We start from the raw sequence: 21833 nt of genomic DNA, 5'->3' as shown, positions 1-21833 counted from the left end.
TTAAATAAACCAATTTCAAGCAATGAAATAGAAGAGGTCATCAAAAGCCTACCAACAAAGAGAAGTCCAGGACCAGATGGGTTCTCAGCCGAGTTCTACAAAACCTTTAAAGAAGAGCTCATTCCAATACTCCTCAAACTATTCCATGAAATAGAAGAGGAGGGAACCCTACCAAACTCGTTCTATGAAGCCAATATCACCCTGATACCTAAACCAGACAGAGACACATCGAGGAAAGAAAATTTCAGACCAATATCCTTAATGAACATCGATGCAAAACTTCTCAACAAAATTTTAGCCAATTGCATACAAATATATATTAAAAAGATAGTGCACCACGATCAAGTGGGTTTTATCTCAGGGATGCAAGGTTGGTTCAACATTCGGAAATCAATAAATGTCATTCACCATATCAACAGACTTAAAGTTAAGAATCACATGATTATTTCAATAGATGCAGAAAAAGCATTTGATAAAATACAGCATCCCTTCATGCTCAAAACACTAGAAAAAATTGGGGTAGTGGGAACATTCCTAAACATTATAAAGGCAATCTACGCTAAGCCCATGGCTAATATCATTCTAAATGGTGAAAAACTGAAAGTGTTCCCCCTAAAAACTGGAAGAAGGCAGGGATGCCCTCTTTCACCGCTTCTATTCAACATCGTCCTTGAGACTCTAGCCAGAGCAATCAGACAAACCAAAGAAATTAAAGGGATACGAATAGGAAAAGGAGAACTCAAACTATCTCTGTTCGCTGATGACATGATTATATATTTAGAGGAACCTGGAAATTCCACCAGAAAACTTTTAGAACTCATAAGTGAATTCAGTAAAGTAGTAGGTTACAAGATCAATGCTCATAAATCCAATGCATTTTTATACATAAGTGATGAATCTTCAGAAAGAGAAATTAGGAAAACTACCCCATTCACAATAGCATTGAAAAAAATAAAATACTTGGGAATCAATCTCACAAAAGAGGTGAAAGACCTCTACAATGAGAACTACAGAACACTAAAGAAAGAAATTAAAGAAAACCTTAGAAGATGGAAAGATCTCCCATGTTCCTGGATAGGCAGAATTAATATCATCAAAATGGCTATACTACCTAAAGTGCTATACAGATTCAATGCAATTCCAATTAAAATCCCAATGATGTACCTTGCAGAAATAGAGCAAGCAATTATGAAATTCATCTGGAAGAATAAAAAACCTAGAATAGCTAAAGCAATCCTCAGTAGCAAGAGCGAAGCAGGGGGTATTGCAATACCAAATCTTCAACTCTACTACAAAGCAATAGTAACAAAAACGGCATGGTATTGGTACCAAAATAGACAGGTAGATCAATGGTACAGAATAGAGGACATGGACACAAACCCAAATAAACACAATTTTCTCATACTAGACAAAGGTTCCAACAATATGCAATGGAGAAAAGATAGCCTCTTCAACAAATGGTGCTGGGAAAACTGGAAATCCATGTGCAACAGAATGAAACTAAACCCCTATCTCTCACCCTACACAAAACTCAACTCAAAATGGATCAAGGACCTCAGAATCAGACCAGAGACCCTGCATCTTATAGAAGAAAAAGTAGGTCCAAATCTTCAACTTGTTGGCTTAGGATCAGACTTCCTTAAGAGTACTCCCATAGCACAAGAAATAAAAGCAAGAATCAACAACTGGGATAGATTCAAACTTAAAAGCTTTCTCTCAGCAAAGGAAACTATCAGAAATGTGAAGAGAGAGCCTACAGAGTGGGAAAATATCTTTGCCAACCATACCTCAGATAGAGCGCTAATTTCCAGAATCTATAAAGAACTCAAAAAACTCTACACGAAGAATACAAATAATCCAATCAACAAATGGGCTAAGGAAATGAACAGACACTTCACAGAAGAAGATGTACAAGTAATCAACAGATATATGAAAAAATGTTCAACATCCCTAGTAATAAGGGAAATGCAAATCAAAACTACCCTAAGATTTCATCTCACCCCAATTACAATGACGATTATCAAGAATACAAGCAACAATAGGTGTTGGCGAGGATGTGGTGAAAAAGGAACACTCATACATTGCTGGTGGGGTTGCAAATTAGTGCAGCCACTCTGGAAAGCAGTGTGGAGATTCCTCAGAAAGCTTGGAATGGAACCACCATTTGACCCAGCTATCCCACTCCTTGGCCTATACCCAAAGGACTTAAAATCAGCATACTACAGAGATACAGCCACATCAATGTTCATTGCTGCTCAATTCACCATAGCCAGATTGTGGAACCAACCTAGATGCCCTTCAGTTGATGAATGTATAAAGAAACTGTGGCATATTTATACAATGGAATATTACTCCACAATGAAGAATGATAAAATTATGGCATTTGTAGGCAAATTGTCAAAATTGGAGAATATCATGCTAAGTGAGATAAGCCAATCTCAAAAAACTAAAGGACGAATGATCTCGCTGATAAGTGGATGAGGACATATAATGGGGGGTGGGAGGGGCTAGCATTAGGTTTAGGGTTAGGTTTAGAGTTAGGCTAAGTTGAGCAGTAAGAATGAAGGAAAGAAGGACTGTGTAGAGGGAAAAGAGGGTTGGGAGGGGTGGGGTGGAGGGGAAAAATAAAATAAACATCATTACCCTATGTAAATGTAAAAAAAAAAATAAAAAAAAATAAAAGTGTTTGCTTCCTTGTAAGGAATAAGAAAAACTAGGCAAAAGGAAAAGGGGAAATTTCATCATCAACAACAAAGTCTGATACACTTAACACTGCCATTGCCTTACTGCAGCTGACCTGAGTATCATTCAGAATACAAAATGCTACCCTATATTCTTTCTATACAGTGAGTGTGTTTATAAAATATTTCCCTGTCCCCAAATCACATCTTCATTTAGTTTCTAAATGGATATACTGCCCTCTGATTACCTTGTTCTTTCATCAAAATAGCCTTGTAGTATTTTTTCTTCAAAGCTGATATGACATGGTATATCACTACTTCTGCCTTCTTGGGAAGCTCTATAGCTACCTCAGCTTTTACTCTCCACAGCAGAAATGGTTGCAAGAGGTTGTGTAGTTCACTTGCTGTGTAAGGAAATATATACAAGAGAGTGGTTCAAAAATACAACAAAGGCACTGAACTACTAGAGAACATATAGCAATTTACTTTCCTCATTTTCAAGTTAATTCTGCATTCTAGGTTAGTATAGCAATTTTCACAGTGCAGACACTCCTGGACTTACAAAGTGACTGTATTCTTATAAACCCATCACAAAATGAAAATATCATGTAAGTAAAACATGTATTTAACAGACCTAACAAACCAAACATCACAGTTTAGCCCACCCTACATTAAATGTGCTCACAACACTTACAATAGTCAACTCAGGCAAAATAATCTAACATAATAATATTTTATGAAAAACTGTTGAATGCTTCATGTAATTTATTGAATACCTGTGTCTAAACACCACTGACAACATAGAACACTGCAGAGCATCAGGTATTTACCCTCATGTTCACCCCGGGAACTGGGGAGTTGTGACTTGCTGCTGCCACCCACTCTCACAGGACAGTACCTTACAACATATCTCTAGCCTGGAAAAGACTGTTACTCTTGTTGTCTTATGACTGAATAGTATCCCATTGTGTATATACACCATGCTTTCTTTTTTCATCTGCTAATGGACATTTAGGTTAGTTCCAAATTTTGGGTACTGTGAATGGTGCTGCAATAAACACAAGAGTAGGGATATCTCTGTAACATGTTGATGTCCCTTCACTTTATGGAATTGCTGAATTGTACAGCAGTTCTAGTTTTTGTTTTTTGAGGAAACTCCATCCTGTTTTCCATTATGTTTGGACCAATTTACTCCTGCCAGGAGTATACCAGAATTCCTCTTTCACCACATCCTTGCTATCATTTGTTAGTTTTTTTGTCTTTTTGTAATAACTGTTCTCACTGGGGTAAGGTAGTTTCTCATTGTGGTCATGATTTGTATTTCCCTGATGATTAATGACTTTGAACATTTTAATGTAACTAACAATAATGCCTTATGTATCTCAAACCAGTTAGAACCAACACAATTTTGAATATACTCAACATAAAGAATTTTGAGTATATGATATGCTATTTATCTAAATTGATCACTACTCAATGTATACATGAATCAAAACACCAATACCTCAAAAATAAGCACAAAGATGTACATCAATAAAAATTCAAAATTCAAAGTACTGTTTCTATTGAATGTGTAATGCTTTTGTAAAATGGTAAAGTCAAAAAATTGTAAGGTGAACATAAAGAGAGGACCATCTGATTTCTGCCTTTACTGGGTTCTTCCCTATTCCTTCTGGACTTGTTCCTGGATTTTAAACCCCAAAATACAAACATTCAAGGAGCTTGATTCTTCTTATTAATAATATCATTTTCAAGAAACTGTTTTCCAGGGTGTTCTTGCATTTAATCTCACTGAGCAGCATAACAGACTAGAAATGTATGGCAAGTAATACTGTCACTAGTTTTATAACAGTTAAGTGAGTCTCAGAGGAATTAAGCAACTTATCCAAGGACCCATAGGTGAATGTAAATATTGCCAGCATTCAAACTTGAGTTTTTGACTTCTAATTCCTTGTGCATTAATCAGGTATCCTGATGTTTAAAAATAATGCTAAATTAGAATTATACTTCACATAGGATTATCAGAAACAGAAAATAAAAATACAAGAAACCAGATAAATCTGAAATTCAGATAAACAATTAATAGTTTTTCAATACAATTTTGTCCCATGTCACATGTAACTGGATGTTCTATATTTTATCTGGCAACTCTAAATGTGGGAGAAATCAATCAGAGCAGGTTCTTGAGGTAATCTTTATCCTGTGGTATGGGAATTTGTGCTATAAGAAGTCTTGCAACTCATATTTAACCAGTATATACATAATAACTAGTTGGCTTCCTGCAATTTGTTTTTGATAATCAGTCTAGGATATTCTGATATTACATGAATATTCAGATAATTCCACAAGGCAGAGGGGCAAAGGTATAAGAGGAAGTTACTGGTTATATGGATGAAGGCTTCCCTTTTCACTTCCACGTCCCACTCATTTCAGACTTTATGTTTCTGCAAAGTGTTAAAGAGAAAATACCAGTATTGCAGAATTCTTAAGGACAGTTTAGGACTACAGCATGCACTTACTTTTCTGCACTGGGAAGTGGCATGGAAATTAAAGTCTTTACAAAAATTTACAATTTGAAGCCAGGCATGGTAACATATACTCGAGAAAGGAGGATGGCAAGTTGAAGACCAGCCCAAGAATCTTAGCAAGATGCTGTTTCCAAATTTTTACAAAAGCACTGGGAATGTATCTCAGTGGTAAAGCACCCCTGGCTTCAATCTCCAATACCACAAAAAGAAAAAAAATTAAAAAGAAAATTACAAGTTGTTTAAAAAAAAAAGTATACAGATCAGTTGGTACTTTCTACCTTCTTCCAAAAATGAAAAAAATAAGGCCCAGTGTAGAATCATGTAACAAACAAATGAGAGTCATGACTAGCAGATAACTGGACACAACACAAGGGACCCAACATCTGCCTTGTGTTTGTGGTTCTTTATCTGAAGAACCACATGAATCCTCTGGTTATACATTCCCTTTCTTTTCTATCTATAATGTTATGCATTAGGGAAGTGTGTGTCAAGATCTCTTGGGGATGATTTGTTGAATGGGAATTAACCTGATTGGACTCTTTAAATATCCTGGTAATATTGAACAAAATCTTTCACCTATTTCTTGGAAAAAAGCTCAGGTTACACAAAACTGAGGAGAGAGTAGAGCTCTTGGAGGCTGATTTGGATAGGAGTTTGAGTCAACAGGAGACTGAAAACCACTGAGAATTAGAATATGTAAATAAACACAATTAAAATTCTCTAAGTTTGGGAAGCAAAGCTGAGTTACTCATGACAACATTTATTGAAATGCAGAGTGGCATGATTTAATGGAATGAGTTAAGGCACATGAAATCAGGAGGCTCAAGTTCAAGTGGTACACTCTGTTTAATGTAGGAGATAATATCTCTTCAGTTTCAACTAAATGAAGGGGATAATAATCTGTAAAGAAGACACTTTCATAGAAATGTAAGTAGCATCACTTTGTGAACTCTGTGTATTACACAATTTTTCACTATGGTTATTATTATTCAATCTACATAAGGATTCAAAAATGTTATGACCTACATGAGGAGTTAACTCGGGCATCTAAATAAACACATACACCCAAGAAGTTTGAAAGGCCAGAGCTACAGCTTCAGGCCTCTCTGCTACAAGCAAGAAACTTGCTTGCTACAAGCAAGATGTACACTAACAAAATATTTGTTTATAAAACTTTGCAGTACATCAGATGCAAGACATCAAGATTTCTGGATGTTTCTTGACATTCTGCCATAAGAAATCCAATAAAGAAAGGACTTTAAATTTTTGAGAAACAGGGCAGGGTATGTGGCTCACTGGCAGATCACTTGCCTAGCATGCATGAAGCTCTGGGTCAATCACCAGCATCACCAAAAATAAAATAAAAAAACAGAAAAAAACATTGAGAATAAGATAAGAACACCAATAACAGGAGAGTTTGAAGGAAGGAAAACAACAATAAAATATTAGGCCAAGTAAGGTCAACCTCTGAACTGACATAAGAGCTTATACCAGGAGAATTAAATACAGCAAAGTTGAAAAGTCATATCTTATTTATATATATTATTTTAAATATTAAAGTACAAACTTATGGCAAAGAGACACAATCAAGGGTCCCTAGAAAAGAGGAAAAGAGGACACCAGAGAGAGAGAATACCCTACCAGACAGGGGATAAAAATGTTTGAAACTAATAAAATTGAGTACATCTTCAATAAGACTCTAAAAACTGCAACTTCTAGGACATTAAATAAAGAATTTGGATCTAAGCTTTTCCACTAAATGAACTCAAAGTTAAGTGATTTATTATAGGATGAGGACCAAATTTCAATTATTATCTCAGAAATTACCAAGTGTGTTCTCATGAGTGAGCAAACTTTCACCAGGTAAACAAGGAGAATGTAGTTCACATTCCACTGGCTTTTCAGCAAAAAAGGGCAGCACTAGGCTACAATGATGTTTCTCACCTACTTTGTCAGAATGATAAAAGAGATTGAGAGAAGGGAATGAAATCAAGGGTATCATAACAAAAATATGACAGATGAGAGATTGGAGGCAATGTTCTATAAGAAATTGTTCTTTTCATGAGTCCATGTGAATGGTCAAAAGTTTTCACTAAGTTAATGGGGGGGTGGTAAAGTATGTCCAATACATCTGCGACTGCAGGCAGAACTATAAGATCATTTTTGCCAGGAAATCAAAGACACTCAAAAGAGAGTTGAAACATGTCCAAATAAAACAATGTATTTTATTGGAGTATGTTCTTACTCATTTGATAACTGAATTTTAATAAATATTATCTCCTATTTAAAAGAGAAAGGAAAAGTAATTAGACATATTCAATACTACTTTTGTCACTACACCTAACCCCCCAAAACAGGTTCATTTAGCCCTGCAGAAATCTGTCTAAAAACATATCAATTTAGTTGACTATGTACAGACCTAAACTACATGTTTTCAAAGGGTAATTAGAGGGGAGATAGAACAATGAATACATGGGATATAAGATTTTTAAGCCCGTAAAACCAATCTGTGTGATACTATAATGGTGAATACATGTTAATACCGGTTTTTCCAAACTCAAATTATGTGCAATAGCAAAAGTGATTCAATAAATTATGTACTCTGGGTTATTCTGATGTGTCAATGCAGGTTCATTAGTTTTAACATCTCTCTTCAGGGAGAAGCTGAAAATGGGGGGAGCATGTTTGTAAAGGGGCAGGGGACATATGGAAACTCTCTATACATTCTACTGAATTTTGTTGGAAACCTAACTTGCTCTAAAAAATAAAGTCAATTAACAAATGAAGGATGGTTATATAAAAACTAAAACTATCCTTTGAGTTTACCTCTGAAATTGTCTTATGTAGCAGAGAACTTTGGTTTTTCAATCTGTGAGCTTCATCCACAAGAAGAATCGTCCATGTGAAGCTGTGAGAGAAAATCCAAACCTTCATTTTCGGGTAGCTCAAACACATTTCTCACAGCCACATCTTACTACAAAATTGTGACTTGTTAGAAAGTCTAACAGTAATCCCACTCTTTTAGAAATATACCTGGAATCATGATCTTCCTATCTCAGAGGTTACCAAGTGCTTTTTTTTCTTTTGCCAAGATGAGAAAGATCTATGCAGGAAGTAAGGAGCCAGAAAGAGAAAATGAAAGAATACATTTATAATCTTGTACTATGTATTAGATATTGTGCTTGTAGCTTTATGTGTTATTTGATCCAAAAGTATAAGATAAACAATCATAATTGTGCCAACAAGGAGACTAAAATTCATAAAGTTTAGGTAAATAGGTTGAGATCATAAAGGTAGAAATAAGAATCAAACCCATAAGGAAATTCAAGAGACTTTAAAATGGAGGGGTGGTGAACAGGATCACAGATATGTTCAGGAAGATGCTGCCACTGGACTTGTTAGCATAGAGGTCATTCCTGGCTACTGCCAGAGTATGTTTTGTAGTATAGTAGGTTATGACAGCAATTTCTCAAGAAGATCAGTCATAAAATCATATTTTAAAGAGATGCTACTGGTGGAAAGTTGTTAAAAACAATCCAAAATATGGAAAAGGACTGGATGATATTCTAAGATGTAATACTTATAATGTAGCAGAAAACTGAAAAGTAAACTAAATATCCAATAATAGGTGATAAAGTGATAAATACTATGCTGCAAAAATACTTGTATAATAACTAAAAGGATATAAATATTGAATATCCTTTTTAAAAATGTGGAAACCATGCAAAAGACAATAAAGTATAAGTCATACAATTTTTAAATTCTAATTTTGTATGTAACATGGAATCCCACTGCAATGTTTTTGTACCTGTAAAATTAAGTAGGTCAGGCAAAAGGGTGGATAAAGAAGAACATTTCCTGAAAAATTAAAATAAAGATCTGTGTAGAGGCTGGCCTACAAAAAGGAAGTCTTCTTCCTCTGAGACTACAAAAAAAAAATTCAGAGGAGCAGAGATGACTACTGCCATTTACCTAATGAGAGTGGTACAGGTGAAGAGTGATCTGGGGGTCCAAAGAGAGGGCAGGAAGTCCAAGGAGAGCACTGGGCAGTGGAAGCAGGGGATGCAATTAAGCATTAAAAGGAGATAGGGTCCCAGTGAGGTTGGACAGTGGTTATGACATAGATGTTAAGTGTCCATACTATAGTACCATTTGAAGTAGATTATATCCTATTCCTTTGGAAGAGCTAGACACAGGTTTGTATAAATACAAACATCTAAAAATGCTTATTCAATGCAGAAGGCCAAGTGAGGTGGATTTGGTTCAATGAATGAAGGTGAGTTGAATACTCATGAAAGGAAATTATTTTCTAAATGTACAATATAGTAATGGAGAAATATAACCTTAACAAATATACTGAAAGAAATACCTATGTTGTGGGATTCTTACTATAAGTCAACATTTATAAATATCCCTTTGTTACTAAGGTTCTTTATTCCACTCAGAAATGCATTCAGAACAGACTGAGATATAAAAATGTATTTCTGCAGAATAAGGTGACACTCCAGTGCTTCTAGATACTTAGAGAAGCTCTCTTAGAAAGAAGAGCCATGCATAAAGTACCATCTCCACTGTGCATGGAGGCCCCAATCCTCAGGAAAGGTAGAAAAAACTAATGACATCCTAAAAAGGCACCTAAGAAAACTCACTCAAGAAACTCACTACCCATGGCCTAAAATGCTTCCTCTAGCCCTACTCAGAATCAGGAATACCCCCAAAACATTAGGGCTCAGCCCATTTGAGCTCCTATATGGAAGACCATTCCTAAGAAATGATATCCTTAAAGATCAGGAAACTGCAGATTTAGTGGCTCATATCACAAAGTTGGCCAAATTTCAAACTGAGATCTGTAAATACCCTGCATCTGAGCCAATCACTTCTCCACCTCTGTATGAGCCTGGAGATCTAGTCATGATAAAAACCGTACCTTCAAGTTCTCCAAATTTAGACCCTATTTGGAAAGGACCTTTTCCTGTAATCTTATCTACCCCCTCTGCAGTAAAAGTGCTGGGACAAGAGAACTGGATTCACCACTCTCGAGTTAAAGCCTGTCATCCTGAGTCGACTCCCAAAGAAACTTCCTCCCAAGGAACTGAGGAGCGATACTCCTGCACTCCGATAGAGGACCTAAAATATCTCTTCCGCAGAGACAATGGTGATATGTAAACTTTTCCTCCTCTCTTTCTTTATTATTGTAGGCAGATCCACTGAAACTAATTCTTTCCTAAATTGGGCCCAGCAATATGCCACTAAATTACAGAAAGATAGTCTCTATAATCATCATCATACTCATTGGTGTGTTCCTATGCTGTGGCATTTACTGTTGCATTAATCTTATCCCGGTACTCATAACTTCTTGTTTCTCTTATAGACTGCCCATCTCTCAAATGACCCTCCAGCCTATTACTCTTCAACCAGACTTTTACCGTGGACCCCTTGATCGACCCGATTTCTAAGAAGGAACTCCAAGCTGCTTGCCCCTCGCCGTCCACTTTCAGCTCGAAGAAGTCAGAGCGGTCATCGACCCCCTTCCCCAGCAGCATGGAGTTCCTAAGATTAGAGGGGGGAATGAAGCCAGAATTGGGGACAGGCAGTTAGTGTAGAAATAGGAAATCGGGTCAGATCGAGAAAATAGAGGCCATCAAGCCATCTGCCTCTGGAAGTTGGAGACTGCAATGGGAGAATGGAATGTCAAGGACCTGCAGAACCCATTGATAACCAAATTCACCTGCCCTTGCCAGAGACTGCAGGCAAGAAGGTGCTAATCAATGCCCCCTGGGCCCTTGCCTGTCTGAGACACCTTGACCCTCCCTCTGCCCCATCCGGCTTTTCGCTTTTTACATTTCAAAACCAGGCCTAATCCCGCAGGCAGGAAGGGAAGAGATAAGGGGAAAGAATGGGAGAATGAAACCCATAAAAAGAACGAGATTTGCTCATCCCACGGATTCCGCCTTTGGGTCCCCTTCTTCCACCCGGGAGAAGTCTGCTTTTCCTTTTCTTTAATAAAGCTGCATTTTCCACTCTAAAAAAAAAAAAAAAAAAAAAAAAAAAAAAGAAAGAAGAGCCATGGCACCAAGTGCTGGGTTTGAATGTCTGCTCAAATGTCTGCTCTGCCGTACTGGGATAAATGATCTGTTAATTTCCTCATTTGTAAAATTAATGATAATACCTGCCTACTAGGGTTTTTGTGAAACCTAAATGGGACAATTTATATAAAGTATGCAAGAACATTTATGTACTGATTTTATTATCTTTTGAGACTTGCCATATATTACCTTGTATCATGGATATCTATACTGCTTATCCCTCTATTGGCTCATGAGGTATCTCAATGATTTACTTTTCTGGTTTTTACCAGTAACTCTCAACAGTTCCTTTCCATGGAGAGACTTCAAAAAAGTTAAGCTGGATATTAAGAATATAAAGAAGAGATGGGGAGTAACTAGTGGTAGAGCAGTTGCCTACCATGTGGGAGGCCCAAGGTTCAATTTCCAGCACCATAAAATGAAATAACATAACATTAACATGACATGACATTAAAGAAATAAAGTAAAAGAATGAAAAAGAGGAAAAGCATATACTCTTCTGAAGAAAAGATAATATACTCATTTAAATGTAAATTAAATAAAACAAAATACTACATAGTCATAAAATCTATGACCTAGTCTTTAATAGTTCAAAATAAGATTACAACAGAAACCCATGCACAACAACCTGGATGAGCAAAAAAATATTTAAAATATTGATAAGGCACTCTGAAAACAAAACCTTCTGAATGGCAAAGCAGCACACAGGGCAGGATGGTGCACAGCTGTAATGACAACTACTTGGGAAACTGGAGGATGACAAATTCAAGGCCAGCCTCAACAACTTAGTGAGACTATCTCAAACTAAACAATGAAAAGGGCTGGGCATGCAGCTCAGTGGTAAAGTGTCCCTGGGTTCAATCCCTGCTACCAAAATTTAATTTAAAATGATAAATTTGGAGTATACTTCAAACATTCTCTCTAAAAAGTTAATTCTACAGTACTAATTGCTACTTTGTTATTTCTTTTTTAAGGTCTTTTTTATTTTTCTAGACTGCATTTTAATTCATTGTACACAAACAAATGAGGTACAACTTTTTATTTATATGGTTGTACACAATGTAGATTCAAGCCATTAGTGTAATCACACATGTACACAAGGTAATTATGTCTGTCTCATTCCATCTTTCATACCCCCACCTCCTCCCCCCTCTCATTTCCCTCTATATAATATAAAGTTCCTCCATTCTTCTCTTACCCCCCACCCCCACCCCTATTCTGTATTATCATCCACTGATCAGGGAAAATATTTGACCTTTGGTTTTTTGGGATTGGTTTATTTTATTTAGCATATTCTCCAATTCCATTCATTTACCTGCAAATGCCATAATTTTATTCTTCTTTATGACTGAATAATAGTCCATTGTGTGTATATACCACAGAACTTTGTTATTTCCAGGAAAATCCTCCTATATTACAGTAAAATCACCAAATAGCAGTTCTGAAAGATGTCTATGCAAGTTATAGGGTAATGAATCTAGTGACTAGGCAGGATGCAGTGGAACCCACCTGTATTCCTGGAGATTCTGGGAACTGAGGCAGGAGGTTTACAAATTCAGTGCCATCCTTGGCAACTCACAGATACTGTGTCTGAACATGATAAAATAAAATAAATAGAACTAGAGATGTAGCTCAGTGGTAGAGAACTCCTGGGTTCAATCCCCAGTACAAGCAAAAACTAACAACCACACACACACAAAAAAAAAACTAGGAATCTACTAAACACCAACCATTTAGATGTAATCTCAGTTCTCATAACAGTCATCCAAAGACTGTTATCCCCTCTTTACCATTGAGGACACTGAAGTTCAAGGAAATTAAATAACTAACTCAAGGACACATAGCTAATGAGTAGAGATTAGAATGCAAGACTCCCACTATGCCTGCCTATGAATAAACAGGACCCAAAGAAGACAGAACAGACATATCAGGAAAGTGACAAAATACCAAACAATGTAAGAAGAGACAAGAATTTCACCCACACAGCACAATTTCTGATAGAGTAAAATATACTCACAATTTTAGAAATGGTGCATCTTTTAATCAAATCTGAAAAATAAAGTAAGACACATTAAAAACACTGGTTTCATTGGGAATGGTGGTGCATACCTGCAATCCCAAAGACTTTGGGAGACTGAGGCAAGAGATTGACCAGTGCAAAGCAAGCCTCAGCATCTTAAATGAGGCCGTAAGAAACTTGGTGAGACCTGCTCCTACATGAAAAATAAAAAGGGCTGGAGATGTGGCTTAGTGGTTAAGCACCCGTGGGCTTAATCCCTGGTTCTAAAAAAAAAAGAAATTAAAAAAATAAAAACACTGGAATTGATAAATTCTGATATTAATAAGTTAGCTTCTTATTTCTTTTTAAGTCTCATAAACCACAGGATCTAAGTCTTTTAACTTGTTAATTCTGTTTTAAAAAAAAATGTAAGCCCAATTCCTAAAGTAGCACTATAATATGAACAGATGGGAGGTATGGTTAAGTGGAAGGTCTTACCATTACCCAGTCTTAGTTTAAACAAGGATATAAAATGAGAATGGAATTAAGCATCCTCCATTCCTATAATCACATTATCAGACATGACACCTCTGTATACAAAACCCTCTCACCTGTCTGCCAGCCTCCTGCTAGTCATTAACAGAGGAAGCTAAAGTGTCACTTTCCAGGGAAGGTGTCCCCCTTGATAAACCAAAGGAAAATATATCCAGATAACTTGAAACACAGTAATCCTTCACTTTGTTTGGTCATAGTCCCTCTTTTAGAATGTGATGTAGGTAGACTGTCCCCCTAGAAAAATGTGTGCTATCAAAAAATTTAAATATAATTTCAGTGGATTTTACAACTTCTAAGGATCCAGGTTAGGAATTCTTGTTTTAGAGAAACAAATGAATATCTCATAGGTAGTCAGCAGCACATGAAAATGTGACTCCTGCTTTAGGTCATGCTGAAGATGTGCTCTTTTCTCCTTGTCCCCTGAAAATGTTACACAGAAAAGAAATGGAGCAAATTTAAATCCAAGAAAAGAGGCAGATGAACCCAAATGCTAAAGTCATGAGATGGTGTGTGCATGTCATGAAAGGACTGCAATGTGCAGACACCATTCATTAAGTGCTGATCCCAGAAAGAACACTGGGAGTCTGAATTGTTATCTAAAATAAGGTTAAACCTTAGGGTAAGTTCTGTGGTAAGCAGGGAGAAGGATCAGGTCTAAGAGGGTCTTGTACTCACTGAAAATACAATGATGTTTCTCATTTTAGTTACTATGTTTCTATGGGAAGGATAGTTTCTTCATTTGGTAAGTAAAATTTATTTATGATACATAAAGATGCAATTTATATGACAATAAGAGCACCAAGAAGGAGATAGAAAACTATATTGAAGCAAAGCTTTGTATACTATTGAAATTGTTGGCATCAATCTGTACAAAATTATATTAAGTGATGATATAATCACTAGGACAACCATTAAGAAAATATATCAAAAATATATAAAAGAAACAAAGACGTCAATTTGTATTCTAGAGGATATTTATTTATCTCAAAATCAGGCAGTAATGAATAAATAAAGGAACAAAAAAAAGTGAGTACTAGCCTTGAAATTGCAGAATGGTAACAGTAGCATTCATTGGGTCCTCCCCCATCAAATCCTGTGTCTTAACCTATGCTGTTTTGGTTCAAGCATTCTGGAATAAAAACATTGAATATGACAAGATTTTGATTTATGCTATTTTACATATCATCTAGAAAAATATCAACATAAATAATACAAGTCCACCTACATCTACTCTGTACCTTTCCATCTCTTCTTTACACTTGTTCAAAACAGATAGGGGACAGAGAATCAGAAATGGTCCTTCATCATTTATCCTTCCTGCCAAATAAATGATGAGAGCAATTATCTGGAACAAAACAAGAAGGCAGTTTTTATCACATTTTCCCATAAGAAACAACAAAGTTACCACAGCTGTGGGTTGAAAACACAAACTCTTATATATGACTTGCCTCATAAAGAAATTATGTACAATCTTTCACACATTAGGACACTAGTACATTCCTAGAGCAAAATAAGGTAAGCCTCAGTGGGCTTGCTGAGGGAATTGATGGTGTTTGATTATTTCAGGAGTTAACAAGGAAAAAGGCTCAATATTTATGTAATTGAACCTCTAACACAAACAAAAGTAAGGAAAAACAGAAATCAATAAAACCAACCCAACTGATGGAAAAGAGCAGGCATACTTGAAAACATCAAGCCAGAAGTGCTAAGACCTGACTATAAACAGGATTCACACATTGTTGCCTCTGTCAATGGCCCAGCTGCCCTGATGAAAGTGCTTTCCTTCCTTCCAACTGTCTCCTGCCTTCTGTGTTTTACTTCCTTCTGTAAAAATTTATAGAGTACCTTCTATTGGCTCAAGTTCTATGTGAACAAAACAGATAAAAGCCCTTGGTCTTTTTTAGTTGGTGCCTTATGATTATACAGAAGAATGAAATTTGTTATGCCATATTTGTATATGCTATATCTAGAACACAAATTCAAATGGGGAAAAAGAATTTATTATCATTCTCATAAGAAGTAAGGGTATAAAATGTAACTTTGTAAAGTCAAATGGGCACACTTCAGGAGATGCCTGAAGGCACTTATGACTCTAAAGTTGTTGTCATATACAAGGAAAAAGAATACTATCAATAAACAAAAACACTTGAGGAACTTTCATCCCCAAATACTGTGCTATTTCTGAGGAAAAAAAAATGCCTTAAGTATCATATTCAAAATTCTGTGAAAACTATATGCTCAAAGATGTTAATATCAAAATTAACTTAAGTAACCCCCAAAAAAGGGGGAACTCATGATTCCTCATCAATAGAACATTTAAGTAAATAATAAATTCTCCTGATGGCATTTTATGCAGCCAGTAGAAAATGATTGTGAATATAATAAAATGCAACATTACAGTAACAGTGGTATATTAGCAAAAAGAAACCATATGAGCTATATGTGCACTATAATTTTATTGATATAAAACATACCTTGCTGCTTGCAGGTGGTTAGAGTGCTGTGATGATAGAGTGGCAGTTCACTTTTTTTGACATGATCATTTAATTTTATAAAGGAAATAATTTTCTTATGTAACTATCCCAGCCCAAAGTGTGCCAAGAACAACCCTGTATTATGTGACTTAACTATATCAAACTCATTCTGTTTAGCATTCCCTGAGGATAAAATTTAGAAAAAAGTTTACCTTTTATTACCAAATATCAGATGTGTCTACAAAATAAATTTGGAGTCATTAGTGAATTCTATCAAATGTCTAAAAAAGAAACAGTAACAAATCTACATAACTCTTCCTGGTAATTGAGGAGGAATACTTTTCAATTTTTTCTATGAGGCCAGATTTACCCTAATACTAAAACCAGACAAAAACATATAAGAAAGGAAAAATGCAAACTAATATGTTTCATAATGTAGATGCAAAAGTTCTAAACACATTTTTACCCAAACAGATTTGGAGTTGGTATATATTTAAATAATTTAAACTACAGCTGGAAAAGCAAAAGACAAGTGGAATTTTCTGACTCTCAATGACATCAGTAGGACAATTTCAATGACTGAGACAAAAGAGATTATAGGGAGGGCACCTCTGGGAATCTGAGATTTATTCCAGTTTTATTTTTCTCAGTGCAGGAATAAACCAGGAACATTTTCTTTGCCCAAGAAAGCTAACAGGAATCACTGATAAATCTCAAGGGACCTTACTGAGAGGTCATATTTTGTTCTGAATAATGCCAAGATTGATGAGGTACATCTGGCCTAAGAAAAGTAGCTTTCAACATATGGTCAGACAAGCCTCCAGGTAGCACTGCTCCAGCTCAAAATTTATATATGTAAGGTGAGCCTTGGAGGGGACATTGAACTTCTAAAAAGATGATGAGACCCTTGCTCATTCTCACCAGGGACCACTGGTAAAACTTTCTTGGGATTAGGAAGTCTTCATCTTCCTAATTTATGATCAAGATGCCTGTGACAAATATTATAATTATACCAGCATATCTTTGGAATCCTTCAGGTAAGTAATCCTTATGTGATTAACCCAAGGGGCGTCGTGACTGATTTTCCATTAATCCAAGCCCACATATGTCAACCTAGGGCAGTATTGCTGATTATCCTGACAGAAGCATCAATTTCAACACAGCACCTACTGATCAATGCCCAATGAGGCCACATCTGATTCTCCAGGTTTCTAAGCTGTACCTCACCTGCAACACTTTATTAAAATTTTTTTTTAGTTTTCAATGGATCTTTATTTTATTTATTTATATGTGGTGCTAAGAACTGAACAAGGTGCCTCACACATGCTAGGCAAGTGCTCTAACAGAGATAAAACCTCAGCCCCATACCTCACCCCTTTTAAGGCCATTAGATGGCTATGTTGTATTTTGGAAAACAGTGTACTTCCTCTTCATTTCTCTATCACAGTATAAAAAGGGGAAGCAGTCCCACCCCAACCCACCCCCACTGAGGAAGGGAGATTAAAATTCAAAGTAATACAGTTAAGTCCATAAAGTGTTACTAAGGACGTTAGAGTCAATTTGATCTTGGGCAGGTATACATGCTTAACACAGAGAAAAGTCCTAATCCTGGGCCCATTAACGGCACTTCTAACTCAAGTAATTAACTCTTCTCACATTTTATCTGATGTCAAAGCTCAGATAAAATAAGGGTAATGACATGATTCTTAACCACCCCCAAAACTGGTAAAATCAACTCCAAGTTTGTGATCTCTTAATAAATGTGAGGCATTTCACATCCTTGTATAAAAATAGATCTTGTAGCTAACAGCTAAGATGGTAATGAAATGTGAGGAGGTATTTCAGTGGAGGTGAAAAAGTACTTGTTCCACACTAACATACCTGTCAGGTCTTAGCAAGGCCCATCTCATCTCCCCCAGGATGCAGCCATTCTGACAGAGGAAGTGTTGGGTGAGCCAGTTGACTCCCTCCAGTTGATAAGTGTATAGATAAATTTCTAGAAATAAAAAACACAGTAAAACCAGAGAGTAGACATATATGTGGGCTAATCTCTAAGACTTTGAATGAATGACACTGGTTTACATTCCTTAATCTCAAACTTTACTGTCCATATCATTTACTGGGAAGTTCTATGTATAAAAACAGCTGATTTCCAAATTACTTTATGTGCAGATTGGGTCACCAATCAAAGTCCTAAAATAGTCTGTCAATGTTATATAATCAGTGTTAATTGATAGATGAGAAACTCAGCTTGGGATTTGTTCTCTAATACACAGCTGATGCCATTGTCCTTTCCTGGAAATGAAGTGCTCCCAGTAATGATGCAGCTTAACAAACAACACATGGATTGTTTACCTGCTTGCTTAATGGCACCCATTTGAATTTGCCATTTGTGCTGTGTTGTTACTAAAGAAAAGAGGAATAGTAAAACACCATGACCCTAAATGTTCCCTTTCTGTTCCCAAAAACCTACCAAAATTAAGGAAAGAATGAGAGCAAGCCTGATCTGGAAAGTCCATATACATATTATCTTAAAGGACACTGGATTTCTCTCATTCACACTGGGAACTAAGGCAAGTTAGTGTTATGTGTAAAAAGCTAGTTTCTTGCATATACACTGGGTCAGTTGCTCCTTGGAATGTTGGTCATACAAGCAAACTAATGCTGATGTCACTGCTTCTTCAGTCTAACACTTAAGCCCCCTGAATGGGGATGAACAAAGAACTGAGAACATTGGGGAAAGGATACATGTCACTCATTTGACCAGTGCCACTAGGCAAAATACCACAAGAAAGAGATGTACTGCTTGGAGAAGCACCTTAAGGGACACAGATGCTCTCAGTCAGTCTGTTGCCATGGAATTCTTCCTGGAGCTGCCACTGATCTACTATAAGCCTTCCCCAATGAATCATGTCTCCCATGCTGTCCTCAAGCACCTTCTCTGGCCTCTCCACAACCTAGCACAACTGGGCTGTGGAGTGACACATGCTAAAGGACAAAATGAAAATAGGACTGTGTGTTTCAACACAGAAGCAGAGATAAGAATGGAAATGTATGAGCATCTATCTATCTACCTATAGATAGAAGCTCATACATACAAGATAACAGTATTTAATACTTGAGATAACTGCAAAAATAAAAAAAATTCAAGAAAGTTAGGCAGAAAAGAATTTAATATAGGGAATTATGTCACCATAAAATTGTTGGAAGGGCTAGAGGAGTAGCCTCCAGGTTTAACTTCCTGGTACAACTACTGAATAACTACCATAGAACTGGCTCATTAAGATAGCATTAACCTCCATGACCAGGAATCAAGGAAACAACCTGAAAGCACTGGCACAAAGAAAAGCATAGGTTATTTCCCCAAATGTTTTACAAAGAACACAAACTACTTCTGGAATTAAGAAAATAAAAAAAAATTAACTCACAAAGATTAATTTCCCAAAATATTAATTTATTTTGGCAAATAGGAATTACAAGTTACAATACTCAATAATTATGCCTTGGGTTACTTCTAGTTTGTTTCTTTCCCTACACTATCAGTTTATAAACACCAGTTGATAAATACCCCCACTAATTTTCCTATATACTTCTGCTTTTACTCATTCTATCTCATCCTCTTCATCTTCAAACCTCTTATCTACTCAATTTCATTAACTCATATCCACATGTAGCTGAATATCAAAGTGCACACACTGTTGATAGGCAAGCACTTAGTTATTTACACTTTAGTTGAGATACACTGAACACAAAGGCCAGTCCAAAAATTTGTACTTAGATTGGATAAACACTCTGCCATACTCCTACTCTTCAAACATGCACCCTCTCCATACATCTGCATCCATCACTCTTCTAAGGAGAACACAGAACTGCACCTTTGGTTTCCTTCGGAGAACAACAAAACCTCACACTCCCATGGTATTTACTGCATAAGTATGAGCTGAATGAACGCTTGCTTTCATACTTTGAAAAGCATTGTTCACTAATCTAGAAACTCGGTGGACAGGGACCATCTCAGCTTTGTTACAATTTCTCATACTAGACAAAGGTGCCAAAAATATACAATGGAGAAATGATAGCCTCTTCAAAATATGGTGGTGGGAAAACTGGAAATCCATATGCAACAGAGTAAAACTAAACCCCTATCTCTCACCCTGCACCAAAATCAACTCACAATGGATCAAGGACCTTGGAATCAGACCAGAGACCCTGCATCTTATAGAAGAAAAAGTAGATCCAAATCTTCAACTTGTTGGCTTAGGATCAAACTTCCTTAGCAGGACTCCCATAGCACAAGAAATAAAAGCAAGAATCAACAACTGGGATAGATTCACACTAAATAGCTTTCTGCCAGCAAAGGAAACTATCAGCAATGCGAAGAGAGAACCTACAGAGTGGGAGAATATCTTTGCCACTCATACTTCAGATAGATCACTAATTCCCAGAATATATAAGAAACTCAAAAAACTCTACACCAAGAATACAAATAACCCAATCAACAAATGGGCTAAGGAAATGAACAGACACTTCACAGAAGAAGATCTACAAGGAATCAACAAACATATGAAAAAATGTTCACCATTTTTAGTGATAAGAGAAATGCAAATCAAAACTACACTAAGATTCCATCTCACCCCAATTAGAATGGTGATTATCAAGAATATAAGTAACAATAGGTGTTGGAGACGATGTGGGGAAAAATGTACACTCATACATTGCTGGTGGAGTTGCAAATTAGTGCAGTAACTCTGGAAAGCAGTGTGGAGATTCCTTAGAAAATTTGGAATTGACCCACCATTTGACCCAGCTCTTCCACTCCTCAGCCTATACCCAAAAGAACTTAAAATCAGCATACTACAGAGATACAGCTTCATCAATGTTCATAGCTGCTCAGTTCACCATAGCCAGACTGTGGAACCAACTTAGATGCCCTTCAATTGATGAATGGATAAATAAACTGTGGTATATATGTACAATGGAATATTACTCAGCTATAAAGAATAATAAAATTATGGCATTTGCAGGCAAATGGATGAAATTGGAGAATATCATGCTAAGTGAGATAAGCCAATCTCAAAAATCCAAAAGATGAATTATCTCATTGTTAAGTGGATGATGACACATAATGGGGGGTGGAAGGGGAGCAGCAATGAAGGAAGGAGGTACTGTATAGAGGAAAAAGAGGGGTGGGGAGGGATTGGGGGGAAGGAAAATATAACAGAATGAATCAAACCTCATTACCCTATGTGAATGTATGATTACACAAATGTTATGCTTTTACTCCATGTACAAACAGAAACAACATGTATCCCATTTGTTTACAATAAAAATAAAGTTAAAAAAATAGCCATACTATCAAAAACATTATACAAATTTAATGCAATTCCTACTAAAACCCTAATGGTGTTCTTCATAGAACTAGAAAAAGCAATCAAGAAATTCTCTTGGAAAAGTAAGAGACCCAGAAGAGCCATAGCAAATCTTAACAAGAAAAGTGAAGCAGGGAGCAT

The 21833-nt window shown here is 36.4% G+C and overlaps 1 pseudogene; it reads right to left on the bottom strand.

Annotated features, from left to right (window-relative positions):
- LOC124974460 (chromodomain-helicase-DNA-binding protein 1-like) overlaps positions 1-18311 on the bottom strand; it is a 37862-nt pseudogene extending 19551 nt beyond the window's left edge.
- Positions 18312-21833: the final 3522 nt, after the last annotated feature.

This window comes from Sciurus carolinensis, unplaced genomic scaffold, assembly GCF_902686445.1.
Source record: "Sciurus carolinensis unplaced genomic scaffold, mSciCar1.2, whole genome shotgun sequence".
Lineage (NCBI taxonomy): Eukaryota > Metazoa > Chordata > Mammalia > Rodentia > Sciuridae > Sciurus > Sciurus carolinensis.
Note: the sequence above shows the minus strand (reverse complement) of the source record. Positions and strands in the feature narration are given on the sequence as shown.